The sequence below is a fragment of the Schistocerca piceifrons genome, chromosome 2, assembly GCF_021461385.2.
Source record: "Schistocerca piceifrons isolate TAMUIC-IGC-003096 chromosome 2, iqSchPice1.1, whole genome shotgun sequence".
NCBI classification, from domain to species: Eukaryota; Metazoa; Arthropoda; class Insecta; order Orthoptera; family Acrididae; genus Schistocerca; species Schistocerca piceifrons.
The window spans coordinates 490435636-490450215 of NC_060139.1; positions in this window are offsets into that span (position 1 = coordinate 490435636).

Consider the following 14580-nt stretch of genomic DNA (forward strand, 5'->3'; position numbering starts at 1 on the left):
CAGAATTTTTAAAGTACATTTCATACCCAGTTTATCTATTTAAGTGTTGAATTTGGACAAAGGCTTTCTTGACTACAGTATATAATGAATGTGCGCTTCAAATTTTATTTTTCTGGGAAATAGAGTTAGACTGTGCATTGATTCACCAAAAAATTTGAAACCCCTTTTTCTCCCCCTAAATGGATGAACTTTGAAAACTCCTTTGTTGGTGGGTGCCTACACCACACCAAAAATGGCTCCTCAAAATTTAATGTTTCTTTGAGGAAGGAAAAGCAGGGTTTAACATCCTGTGGTAAAGAGGTCATTGGAGGTAGAGCACTTTCTAAGATCGGGGAAGGATGGACAAGGGAATCAGCTCTACACTTTCAAAGAAACCAAACCAAACCTTACTTTAACTGATTTATGGAAATAATGGAAAAGTTAAATCTGAATGGCAAGCAGGGGAGTCCCATTGTCTTATCAATGTAGCTCCTCATTCAATTTCATGTTTTTGGGACCAGTACACAGACTCCATGTTGTTGTCATGTCATGTCGAACTTACGTCACCAAACACCATGGGAAGAAGAAGAAGAAGAAGAAGAAGAAGAAGAAGAAGAAGAGGCATGCCCAAGAAAATGAGAACTGCATGCAGAACAGTATATTAGATATGAGAATGGTGCTGATGATCTACACTGGAGATAGAAATATCTATGAGCAAAGTGACAACTAGCAACATTAATTGTAAAGCTGTATGACGAACAATAATATAACATGAACAAGTCTCTGATGTTACAGAGGTAGGTAACTATTTTCTTTGAAAAATACCAATGTAATCAAATAAATATTAAGTGGCAAACAGAAGATAAACAGCAGTTATTTAATAAAAGTGGAAGCGACAGCTTTTTTCAAAGCAGGTTGACATAAGAACAAGTTGTGCAGTACAGTAATAGTTTATTGTTAATACAATGTGCTGATTCAGTTTCTATGAGTTTCTGTCTTTTGTTAATGTTACCATGACTCATTCCACATCCTTAAGGCTCTTCTTGCAGATGGGAGCCATGGAAAATAAATTTATGAATGGGTGAATGAATTGTAGGCAGTTAAAAATGGATAAAATTCATAAAGCGTATTAAATAGTTATTTGACCAGACGAAAAGATTTATCATTGTTAACCCTTTACTAGAGTTATTACTTTAAATATTTATCATCCCTTACAGACGACACGGAGAACACAGCAGAAAGAAATATGACTCATTTTACTTGATTCATTCAGGTGTGCCAACAAGAAAGAAATAATTTTGTGCTTCTGAGCAGTGACTTGCATCAGAAATAAGAGAAAGTTGGGGATGATTCATCAGTCTTCAGACTGGTTTGATGTGATCTGTCATGATTTCTATCCTGAATGTGGGATAAGCCAGTAAAACTTTCTGCAAGTTTCTCTATTCGTACCATGCTCTCCTCACTTGCAGCAAGTTTTTCACAACAGATTCTTTTCTTACTGTTTGTCTTTTCCACATCCGAACATTGTTAGATTTTGTTACTATTCACCAAGTTCTTACAATTTCTCCACCGACAGTTGCTCCCTTCTCTCCCTTCCAGACATATCAGTAAACCACTAATATTTCTTGTACTTTCACAAAGATACCAAACAAACTTCTCTTGCTTATTAATATGCCAGCTGTGGACAATGTGAACATTATTGTGAACCACCTGCATCCCTTCTTGCATGAGGTGTTCCCTGGTGATAATGGCAGCTTCCAGCAGGACATTCACCTGGGCTTTTATGGAACTTGTGGTAGTAATAAAAGGCACAGTGACATTGTAGACTATGTAAATATTGTGACTCTTCAAGCTTTCCTGGCAGATGTGTTGTAAATACTCTTCATGGGTTTGCCGCCAGATCACATTGTGCAAAATCTACAACATTTCCTCAGAGCAATTGTCCAACATCTTCAGGTGGTTTAACCTTGCTGGTGGCTAGGTACGACTGATGGTATCTACATGTCGATGCCCTATTATTAGAACACATGTGTGAAGAATGCGGAAGAGTGAAAATCACACATGCGTAATGATTTGCAGATAGATGGTGCCATATTCAAACTCCCTCGGCCAAAAATCGCAGAGCGACTCTCCTGTGCGTGCGCTGTATGCTGTGTTGGCCAACAGTGCGGCCAGACATTACTCACCAATGGCCATACTAGACCAAAGTTATGACAGGCCTGTTATCGAAGAATCTGGATTTTCGCATCGTGATTTAATAGCAGCGAATGCAGGATTCCAGGCTGTGCTCAGTTGAAATTCCACATCCTTGTTGATGAGATTATTTGCTGAATGAATATGTATTGCTTCCTTAATGATCCAGTCCCAGAAAGATGATTCTGGGGATAAAACTTCCGTCTTTTCATAAATCATCTGATGTCCTGTATTCAGACAGTGTTCCGCAACTGCCGACTTTTCCGGTTGACGAAGGCATGTATGACGCTGATGTTCATCACAGCATTCTTGTACTGTGCAGCATGTCTGGCCTATATACGCTGCTCCACATTGACAAGGAATCTTGTACACACCACATTTCATCAGGCCAAGGCCATCCTTAACTGAACCCAACAGGTTTCTCAGTTTTGCAGATGGTTGAAAAACACACTTAATTCTGTTCATCAGGACAGATGTCAGGAGCGGAAAATTGTGGGTGTTGCAATAATTAAAAGTAATTAAGCTTGAATGGACCCTATTTATTCATGTAAAGATGGTACATGGGTGCCTACGTAGGACTGAGCAGCCCCAAGAGGGGTTGCCATCTATTCATCAGGAGGTTTGAGGAGAGAGGCAGAGGCTAGAGGAGTGACTACTCGGGGCCGAGGTCTGAAGCTAAGAGAGCATGGAGCTGTTTCCAAGCCACCCTCACCACTCCTGGCCGTGTCCCCACGTGATCACACAACTAGTCTCTGATTGGAGGGCTGGTTCCGCTAACGTGCCTTGCTAGTAGCGTACCCTCATCAGCACAACCAACCCATGGGACTAGAGCCTGACCAAGGAGCATGTGGCAGGAATGTGCCGACCATGGACTTCTGGCCAGCACCTTCCACCACAGTATGCCCAAGTCAGCTACGGCCGTACATTATGAATGGAAAAAATTATTTAATAAAATTTTATCGGCAATGATCCCTCTTGGGGGGAGGGGGGCTCTCCTCCCTGCACAATTACATATCTTCCCTCCCTGCACAATTCCATATCTTCCGAGGACTCTTCCTATTCTTGACAACATGGCACCAAAATATGGCAAAAAAGCCAAAGTGGTGGGTGTCTTCGTATCTTCATTCTGCTCCATAGACTGAACTCACCTGGGCCTGAATGCATTACGTATCTGTCTCTCAGAATAACCATTTTGTTGGAACACTGTCTTCAAATGTTGTAGTTCACTTGACAGGCTTTCAGGATCAGATACCACATGTGCTCTATGAAATAACGTACGTAATGCACTACCGCATTGTGCAGGATGACGGCAGCATGTGGCCTGCAGATATAGATCTGTATGCATTAGCTTGCGGTAGACGCTGTCCCCCAAGGTTCCATCTGCTTTCCTTCGTACCCAAACATCAAGAAAAGGTAAAGTACCACCTTTTTCCACTTCCACTGTGAAGTTTATATTCAGATGCTGAAGAAATGTAGGTAGAGTATCAAGTCCATGTGGCCACACGACAAATGTATCATCCACATATCTGCAGAAAATAAGAGGGCTTGAGAGTGGCTGACCGTAGTACTTTTTCTTCAAAGTCCTCCATAAAATAATAAATACAGCTATTATGCCAAATAATCATTTTTCAAAAAATAGTGATAACTGTTGAAGGATGGAAGCCTTTTATCAATGAGCATTATCACTAATGTTTCTAGTGAGGATTTTAAATACTCAAATCTGGATAACCAAATAATACGTAGAATCTGTGGTTAAGATTAGTTTTTAATTTTCTTTTGAATTTTATAGGAATTCTTAATTTCTTGTCTTGTGTGTGTATATAGCTCATAAAAACTTCTATCTCATAAGAACATATTTAAGATCATGATTGTTCTCGCATTGTAATGTGCAATCACATTGCCTTTCAAGTTATCGTTGGAGGTCTGCAAGAGATGACTGAAAGAGTGCCCTTACTCAAATCTCAACAGAGATTAGCAGGAAAAGGAAGAGAACAAAATGATTATGTGAGGTTTTTATGTGAAAATAGGAAAAGAAACATACTGGCTGACCCTTTAGTGGAAAACTTTGGTCATGATACCATTGCCTAGAAGAAAAACATGTTTCCCTTTAATACACATCTATCCACAAGAAAGCAAATACAAACAGTCTTGGCTAGGATCAAGTGGGATAATTATTGAGTTTTTCTACATTTTATGAAACAAAAATGAAACTTTACAGGATATTTGAAAAATGTCTCACTGTCTTGACTTGCTGGTAAAATACTTCATTTATACAACCAGATAATATATGAAGTCATTATTGTGAGATGATAAAACAATAAATAATACACTGTTATCACATTGTGATATAAATTACATCATCAATCTATAGAAACTGTGCTAGGGAGTGTACAAATTCATGTTAAAACTGTAATCAATGTTAGTGCTATAAACAAATTCTGAATCTGAAACTATCTGGAAACATATTCAAGGCTACACATGAAACTACACAGTGTGGCAGAAAAACTGGCTGATTTGGATATAGCAAAATAGGCTCAGGATTACACTGTACCACATTTTCAGCCACAAAAATGAAACCCTTGTGTATTGTCATTTTACGCACTGTTCTTTTTTTGTAGATGATGTCCTGTTGGTGGCCACCACCGTTACAGTGACACTCAGTCTGCGATGTAAATCGTTCATGGCATGTTCAGGCATCTGTACAGGAATTTTTCTGACTTCTGCATGAATGGTATCTTTCAGTTCAGCAGTTGTGTGTAGATGTCTAGCATATACACTATGTTTCAGGAAACCCTGCACCACAACCTTCTCCCAAAGGAAGTAGTCGCAGACCAATAAGTTGGGAGATCTGAGGATTATCCTCTGATCATTCCATTTGAGATCATTTCGAATAGTCACACCCAGATACTTGACTGATGTTACCGCTTCCAAAGACTGATAATTTATTTTGTACTCATACATTAATGGGGATTTTCACCTTGTTATATGCAGTAGGTCACACTTACTAATATTGAGAGCTAACTGCCAGTCATTACACCACACATTTATTTTCTGCAAATCCTCATTGATTTGTTCACAACTTTCGTGTGTTACTACTTTCCTGTACAGTGCAGTATCATCAGCAAACAGTCTAAGGCCGCTGTCAATACCATCAACCAGATCTCATCAATTCTGTGCACCCTATAACTGGACATTCCCACTATGGCCACAGTTCATCTCACAGAATGCCTAAGATTGCTAGCAACAACATTTTGCACCTCTTCTATTCATTCCTGTGAGTTGCACTTTTGGGCTTTCTTGGCAGTTTCAGCTTAAGTGAACTTCCTGTCACTTCAAAGTTTTTCACCCACAACCTGACTGCATGTGCTGATGGAACAGGATCGTCTGTCTGTGGTTGAAATTATGATGGTATTCCCATCTAGCAACAGCACCACAGGCATCATTTTTGCAAAAGGCCTTCACACCCGCAGCACTTTGAGACCCACTCCAGTGCTCCATCTCAGCAAATGGTGTGCCTACCTCAAGCATATTACAAACCTTCAGTGTTGATAATAATATATGTCCACTTTTGAGACTGGTTAAAACAGAAACTTGTACAATGAAAATTTGGTAAAAGAAACAATTGATAACAAACTTAGAGTGGGTAGACATGATATTTAATTAGTAAGTGACAAATGGCACAGAAAGTAACAACAAAGAGAAAATTGTACAAGCAGTTTCTGATTTCTTTAAATATATGTACAAGTCAAGAGATAAATCACATATACAGTAAATACTTAAAATGAAGACATTTCAAAAGTAATGCCATATGTGGTGTATCAAATTATTTACAGTATAAAGAAAGGAATGCCACCACGAGATGATAGTGTTTCAGCAGGAAAAGTAATACAAAAGGAACTTGCAAAACTGTTTACAGTATGACCACAGAAGAAAGAATGGTGCAAAAAGCCTTATGGAAATCTAGATATATGGTATCGATTTGCGATTCCCCATCAACAGCACTCATTGCTTTGTGTGAAAAACAAGCTCATTGTGTTGCACAAGGATGATATTTTCTGAATTCATGTTGACTGTTTGTCAATATATTGTTTTCTTCCATAATCCTCGAACACAGTGTATGTCCCAAAATATTGCTGCAAATCAACATTAGTGATATGGGCCTGAATTAAGGGGTTACTCTCATTTGCTCTCTTAAGCATCGGTGTGACCTGTGCAACTTTCCAGTCCTTAGTTACAGATCTTTTGTTGAGTGAATGGTCGTGTATTATAGCTACATATGAGGCTATTATGTCAGCATACTTTAAAAGGAACCTAACTGAAATACTATCTGGACCAAAGGCTTTGCTCTTATTAAATGGTTTAAGCTGCTTTGCTACACCAAGGATATCTATGACTAAGTTACTCATGATGGCAGTTGTTCTTGATTCGAATTCTGGAATATTTACCTTGTTGTCTTTGATGAGGGGAAACTCAGAAAACCATATTTAGTAACTCCGTTTTAGATGCATTGCATACCCTTGGCATTGTACAGTTGAAATATTAATTGTGTCTTGCTGCAGGTGTACTTTGTATACAACCAGAATCTCTTTGGATTTTCTACAGATTTTGAGATGGAGTTTCATTGTGGGAACTATTAAAAGCATGTCAGAGTGCAGACTGCAGTAATTTGCAAGCTTCAGTAAAAGGTCAAATATCTTGGAGATTTTGGGTTCTTTTAAATTATGCATGATTGTTTTGTTGCTCCTACAACAGTTTTCGGACCTCTTTTATGTACCATTGGGTATCAGCTCCATCTCTTACTAATTTGTTTGGCATAAATCCCTGAATTGCGTCAATGCTATGAGCTACATGTTTGAAACAAGGCTCAAGTTTTCTTTGAACTGTTCCACAACTGTTTTATCTAAGTCAAGGGGTTGGTAAAAGGAAACAATTATTAATTTGTTGTTAATTTATTCTGGCTGTCAAGTACAACCTATACCTATGCTAACTCATAGGAACACCTACTTCAATTTCAATAAAAGATAAATTACTACTAACATAATGAACACGCACCACCAGCTGTATTTAATCTATCCTTTTTGAACACTGTTAGGTTCTTTGTACAGATTTTTGCTAAACTTATTCCCTATGTTAGCCAGCTTTCAGTATCTATAATGATTTCAGCTTTATTGCTTTCTGTTACTGCTTGAAGTTCTGGTTCTTCCCCAACAAAGCTATGATAGTTTATGACTATAGTACCGAAGTTACTAGATCTACCCTTTTCATCTGTTTGCCCTGCACCCTTTGAGACTGAAGCCCTTTCTGTACTTTCCCAAGACAAGAACCTCTTTTTTTTTTTTTAAAAAAAAACACCCAATTAATATCTCACAGGTCACACTATGTGCAGCCACCTCCTATGTGTAACTGACCCCTGAGCTATTAAGTGAAACTCGAAACTCCACCATCCTATGGTGTAAGTCGAGGAATCTGCTGCCTACATGGAGAGAGAACTGTCTGAGCCTCCAGTTCAGACCCTGCACTCAGCTCCATACCAAAGGTCTGCAGTATGTCCTGTTGAAGCTACAGATGGTGTGCTCTGTCTTCATCTGGCAGGCAAGACTTCACCATTTCAGATAGTCAGCTGAAACTAGACAGTCTCTCCTGATCCAAAGTGCATACATCATTGGTACCTACATGAGTCACCACGTGCAGCTGGCTGCACCCTACACTCTTCACAGCACCCAGAAGTACTTGTTCCACATCTGGAATGACTCCTCCCTGTATGCACATAGAGTGGACACTGGATTTCTTCCTCTCATTGGCAGTCATATACCTGGGGCTATGTGGCCTATCATTTGGAGCTCCCGACTACCAGTAACCCCACCCTCTGTGAATGCCCAGATCTTGCAGGCTGAGAGGCTTCCTCTGAAGCAGAACAAGTGACTACATCTAGTTCACAATCTTTATCAGCCACAGACAGCAACCTGAAATCTGTTTATCAGAAGAAGTGGGGAGGGCTTTCGATCAGCCCCCTGGAATGTTTGTTACTGCCTGCCACATCTCTAAATTACCTCCCACGTGACCAAAGGTGAGGGGACATCCTCAATTTGGGCAGTAACCAGGACAACATGAGTAGTGGACTGACTGGGGGTCACACAGAATATTCTGAACATCCCTTGGATCCCCACATTCAGCCCACCAATGCCAGTACCACGTGGAGCTGTGAGTGAAGGGTCACTAACTCAGCTCGCGTCCGAACACTGCAATCATAGTCACTGTCCATACTGAAGATGGAAGAACTGTACACTATAATTTTATTTAAAACCCCAGATTGTGGCTAGTAAATAAACAAACACAAGAGAAATTTAAGAATTTCAACTACAAAACACACAGGTAAAAAGAGTCACACATAGTTGGAAGCCCATTAACACAATCCACAAACAAAATACTCAGATATTAAGGAAACTTTCATAATTTGCTATGTTTCAATTAAGTCATGAGAACAAATACTATGTTGACAAAACTGTTTACAAACATTGGTAGCATTATCTTCTTCTTCTTCTTCTTCTTCTCCTCCCCCTCCTTCTCCTTTGTGTGTTTGTCGGGACTAAATTTTACAAACACTGCATCTTACTGACAGCATACTTTAATTTATAGAGTTTGTCTGTATTACAGCAGAGGCCATCACTCCCTGGTAAGTATGACTGTCTTTTGCACTTTCTCTGTCATTGGAATACAGTCCTTCAAATGCAGCTCTCATAATGGTAGGCGTGTAAGCTGAATGTAGCAACATTTGAAGAGAATTGTTCAGCTGGTGGTGTATCTGTTCTATAGTAATTGTTTGTTTCATATTTCTGACATTGTTTTTCAAACCACTGAGAGAGTTTATGGACAAGTTGTTGTCATGCTGCATAAACAGAAGTATAATTCTACCATTTAACAATGCTGAGCCTGACGTTCCTTCAGACTGGATTTCACAACATATTTGAACAATTTTTACTACCCTCCTTGCCTAATTGACAGTACATCCACATTAGTGGATGATTAACACTAGAAGGGCCGTAACTATCATTCTGATGGGTACTCTGCTTGAGTAGACTTATTTCTTGTAAATAGTTTATTCTACAGTGCCCATTTTCTATGACTTGCAAATAAATATTTGTGAGATGCATGGCTGCAGAGTACGAAGCATGTCAGAACTATCTCAAAAGTGGCACATTGAACTCCTACTAGGAGGACCACCATCTGTCATTTTGATGGGTATGGACATGTGAACAATAGCTTTCGGCTCTGTCCACGGCTATTGCTTTTTGCTTTCCTGATTGGTTTATGACCCTTTGTCAATGACTATGGAAGCCATATTACTCAAGTGGTGTAGTTTGTGTTGACCACATTCCAGTTGCTTCATAATGGCATTTCCAAGACGTGGTTTGTTTGATGATGAAATTTTAAAATATTTGTTTTCAATGTTAGATGGTGAATTCATTCAGTATACGAGCAATAAATCAGATGAATTTGGAATAAAGTTTTGGCTTCCAGTTGACACAAATTCTAGGTGTCAGGTGAGTGGTTTTCTTTACCTAGGCAAAGTTGAGCAGCAACCCACAGATTTCAGAGCATGTTGTAACATGTCTCACACTGCTTGTTTCTGCATGAAGAAATATTGTACTTGACAATTTTTTCACAACAAAATGACTTACAGACAGTTTGAAACATAAGTGCACAAGGGTTGTGGGCACAATCAAAAAATTCACAAGGGAAATCCCTCAGTCAACAAAATCTGCTGTAGCACATTAGCAAACAACTATACTTTGTAAGTGAGGTGGCATGACTAACATGCTATCAAGGGGAAAAACACAAAAATGTGTTTCATTTAAGTTGAATGCACAACACAGTTACTATCAATGAATGACAGCCTAAAAAGATACCAGAATGAATGGAGTACTACAGTAACACCAAGTATGATGGCGTCGTCAAACAAATAACTTGACACTTTACCTTGTGCAGTATGGAAATCATAGATGGCTCATGTATATCACCCCTCCCCCCTCCTCCTCCTCTCAATGTATTGATCTTGGGAGTTATTAATGCTTGCGTACTGTGTAAGAAAGTGACAGGTGAAAAAGTAAGGAGGCATAAGTTTATACAGAAGCTGGCTTCAGCATGTAAGACCACAGGAGTACAAAACACATTTTCTGATACAGTACTGCAACACAGCAACATTTGTGAGACTTGGAGGTTGTAGAGGAAAGAATAGGAGCAAGCATTTATGTACAAAGTTCAGAAAGCGTGTTGGTGGGCAATGTTTAAGCAACACTGAGAACTCATGTGTTAGGATTCAGCATGCTGCACATGGATTTCAATGAGCAACATCCAGGTTCTACATGTTTTCTGTACAATATATTGTGCTATTGAAAATTTTATGTTAAACACATTTTTACTATGGGGAGTTATCGATTTCACATTTTGTCATCATATATATTTGGACTAATATTATGTATAAAATGTTCATTGCGCCATGTAATTCTTGTTTTCAAAAAAGTAAAACAGTACACTGATAAACTGCATAAATATTATGAAATAAATTGGTATGTATTTAAATTTGTTCACCGTTTTTAAAAATTAAATCAAACTGCACCATTCAAAATGACGGATTTGTCCTAGATGGACCACAAGCCCTGGTCCTTAATACTCAAAACTTCAATATTAGTGACTGAAACTGTTGCAAAATGATGGCGTTTGTCTGCAGGTCTTACCATTTTAGATAGAGGAGCCTTCATAGACAATGTTATTAGGCAAACACAGCTACTCTGGAGTCATGGAAGAGTTGATTGGAGAGGGAAATGACATTCTATTGTCTTCAGTGACAACAGTAGGTTCTGTCTGTATGCGAGTGATGGATGTACCAGTTTATGGCATAGACCTGATGAGCTGCTTATTCTGGAATGCATATGACCATGACACACAGGTCCCATTGTCCAGATTCATGGTGTGTGTGTGTGTGTGGGGGGGGGGGGGGGGGGCACAATCAGTTACAACTCCTCATGGTTACGTCTGATGTTTCTCCAGCATAAAGAAATGGTGTTTCTTTGGCCAGAATGTGAAGTGGTTTTTCAGCTTTTGCAGCGTGTCATAGAAGTTGGTGGAGTGGCCTATTTTTGTGGAATTCAGAGTTGCATGTATTGTTTAAGTTTAATACCGACTTTCAATTCACGCCATCAAGATATTTAATGTGAGAATTGGGTCAGTCTCAGAGACTACAGTGAACAGAATAATTAAATATTTTGACAATATAACAAAAAAAATACAAATTCTCAATAACTTGTCATTTCAGTTTTGTGTAATCTGATTTGTAAACTGAAAAATGGCATGTCTATAAATTTGATATGCCAACGGCCTTTTGACATTGGTAACACTGGTCCCCATCAGATCACCAAAGTGAAGTGCTGTTGGGCTGGGCTAGCACTTGGATGGGTGACTGTCCGGTCTGCTGTTGGCAAGCGGGATGCACTCAGCCCTTGTGAGGCAAACTGAGGAGCTACCTGACTGAGAAGAAGTGGCTCCGGTCTCATAAACTAACATACGGCCAGGAGACCAGTGTGCCGATCACATGCCACTCCGTATCCACATCCGGTGAGACCCCTACGCTGAGAGGATGACACAGCGGTCGGTCCATACCGTTGGGCCTTCCGAGGCCTGTTTGGATGAAGTTTCAGTTATAGTTTTTATAAATTTGATACAGTGGAGGAGATTCAAGTGGAACAGCAGAGGGTACTAAACATCCTAACAAAGACAGACTTCCAAGATGCATTCAGAAGTGACAGAAATGCTGGGATCAGCATATTTGCTTGCAAGGGGGTTACTTTGAAGGTGACAATGCAGAATAAAAACTAGGTAAGAAATAAAAATTTTAATCAATATATTTCAGAAACTTTTGCATACCACCTTGTATTATCTCCCACACTCATAATTAATTAGTACACAGTGGTTCTTGGATATTAAAAGGTTAAGCTTTCTGGTACAAGAACAGTCTGTATGTGGGCACATCAAAATCACCACTTATAACAGGATAACTATTTACTGTGGAACTGAATTCCAGTATTGCCGATGGAGGGTGCCATGAACTCGTAAGTCTTTTCAGCCAGGTGTCCAGATACTTTTGATCAAATAGTGTATTTTCACCATATCACATGTTCAAAAGCTGTTTCAGGCAAAACTCTTGCAATCATGTTCAGTATTGTTTCTTAACTGCTTAGCAGCTTCCTTATTAGGCTGCGCAGTATTAAAATGTTAAGACTCTTAATTAATTAGTACACAGTGGTTCTTGGATATTAAAAGGTTAATTAGTACACAGTGGTTCTTGGATATTAAAAGGTTAAGCTTTCTGGTCCCCCCATGAACCATGGACCTTGCCGTTGGTGGGGAGGCTTGCGTGCCTCAGCGATATAGATAGCCGTACCGTAGGTGCAACCACAACGGAGGGGTATCTGTTGAGAGGCCAGACAAAAGTGTGGTTCCTGAAGAGGGGCAGCAGCCTTTTCAGTAGTTGCAAGGGCAACAGTCTGGATGATTGACTGATCTGGCCTTGTAACAATAACCAAAACGGCCATGCTGTGCTGGTACTGCGAACGGCTGAAAGCAAGGGGAAACTACAGCCGTAATTTTTCCCGAGGGCATGCAGCTTTACTGTATGATTACATGATGATGACGTCCTCTTGGGTAAAATATTCCGGAGGTAAAATAGTCCCCCATTCGGATCTCCGGGCGGGGACTACTCAAGAGGATGTTGTTATCAGGAGAAAGAAAACTGGCGTTCTACGGATCGGAGCGTGGAATGTCATATCCCTTAATCGGGCAGGTAGGTTAGAAAATTTAAAAAGGGAAATGGATAGGTTGAAGTTAGATATAGTGGGAATTAGTGAAGTTCGGTGGCAGAAGGAACAAGACTTCTGGTCAGGTGACTACAGGGTTATAAACACAAAATCAAATAGGGGTAATGCAGGTGTAGGTTTAATAATGAATAGGAAAATAGGAATGCGGATAAGCTACTACAAACAGCATAGTGAACGCATTATTGTGGCCAAGATAGATACGAAGCCCACACCTACTACAGTAGTACAAGTTTATATGCCAACTAGCTCTGCAGATGACGAAGAAATTGAAGAAATGTATGATGAAATAAAAGAAATTATTCAGATTGTGAAGGGAGACGAAAATTTAATAGTCATGGGTGACTGGAATTCGAGTGTAGGAAAAGGGAGAGAAGGAAACATAGTCGGTGAATATGGATTGGGGGACAGAAATGAAAGAGGAAGCCGCCTGGTAGAATTTTGCACAGAGCACAACATAATCATAACTAACACTTGGTTTAAGAATCATGAAAGAAGGTTGTATACATGGAAGAACCCTGGAGATACTAAAAGGTATCAGATAGATTATATAATGGTAAGACGGAGATTTAGGAACCAGGTTTTAAATTGTAAGACATTTCCAGGGGCAGATGTGGACTCTGACCACAATCTATTGGTTATGACCTGTAGATTAAAACTGAAGAAACTGCAAAAAGGTGGGAATTTAAGGAGATGGGACCTGGATAAACTAAAAGAACCAGAGGTTGTACAGAGATTCAGGGAGAGCATAAGGGAGCAATTGACAGGAATGGGGGAAATAAATACAGTAGAAGAAGAATGGGTAGCTTTGAGGGATGAAGTAGTGAAGGCAGCAGAGGATCAAGTAGGTAAAAAGACGAGGGCTAGTAGAAATCCTTGGGTAACAGAAGAAATATTGAATTTAATTGATGAAAGGAGAAAATATAAAAATGCAGTAAATGAAGCAGGCAAAAAGGAATACAAACGTCTCAAAAATGAGATCGACAGGAAGTGCAAAACGGCTAAGCAGGGATGGCTAGAGGACAAATGTAAGGATGTAGAGGCCTATCTCACTAGGGGTAAGATAGATACCGCCTACAGGAAAATTAAAGAGACCTTTGGAGAGAAGAGAACGACTTGTATGAATATCAAGAGCTCAGATGGAAACCCAGTTCTAAGCAAAGAAGGGAAAGCAGAAAGGTGGAAGGAGTATATAGAGGGTCTATACAAGGGCGATGTACTTGAGGACAATATTATGGAAATGGAAGAGGATGTAGATGAAGATGAAATGGGAGATACGATACTGCGTGAAGAGTTTGACAGAGCACTGAAAGACCTGAGTCGAAACAAGGCCCCCGGAGTAGACAATATTCCATTGGAACTACTGACGGCCGTGGGAGAGCCAGTCCTGACAAAACTCTACCTTCTGGTGAGCAAGATGTATGAAACAGGCGAAATACCCTCAGACTTCAAGAAGAACATAATAATTCCAATCCCAAAGAAAGCAGGTGTTGACAGATGTGAAAATTACCGAACTATCAGCTTAATAAGTCGCGGCTGC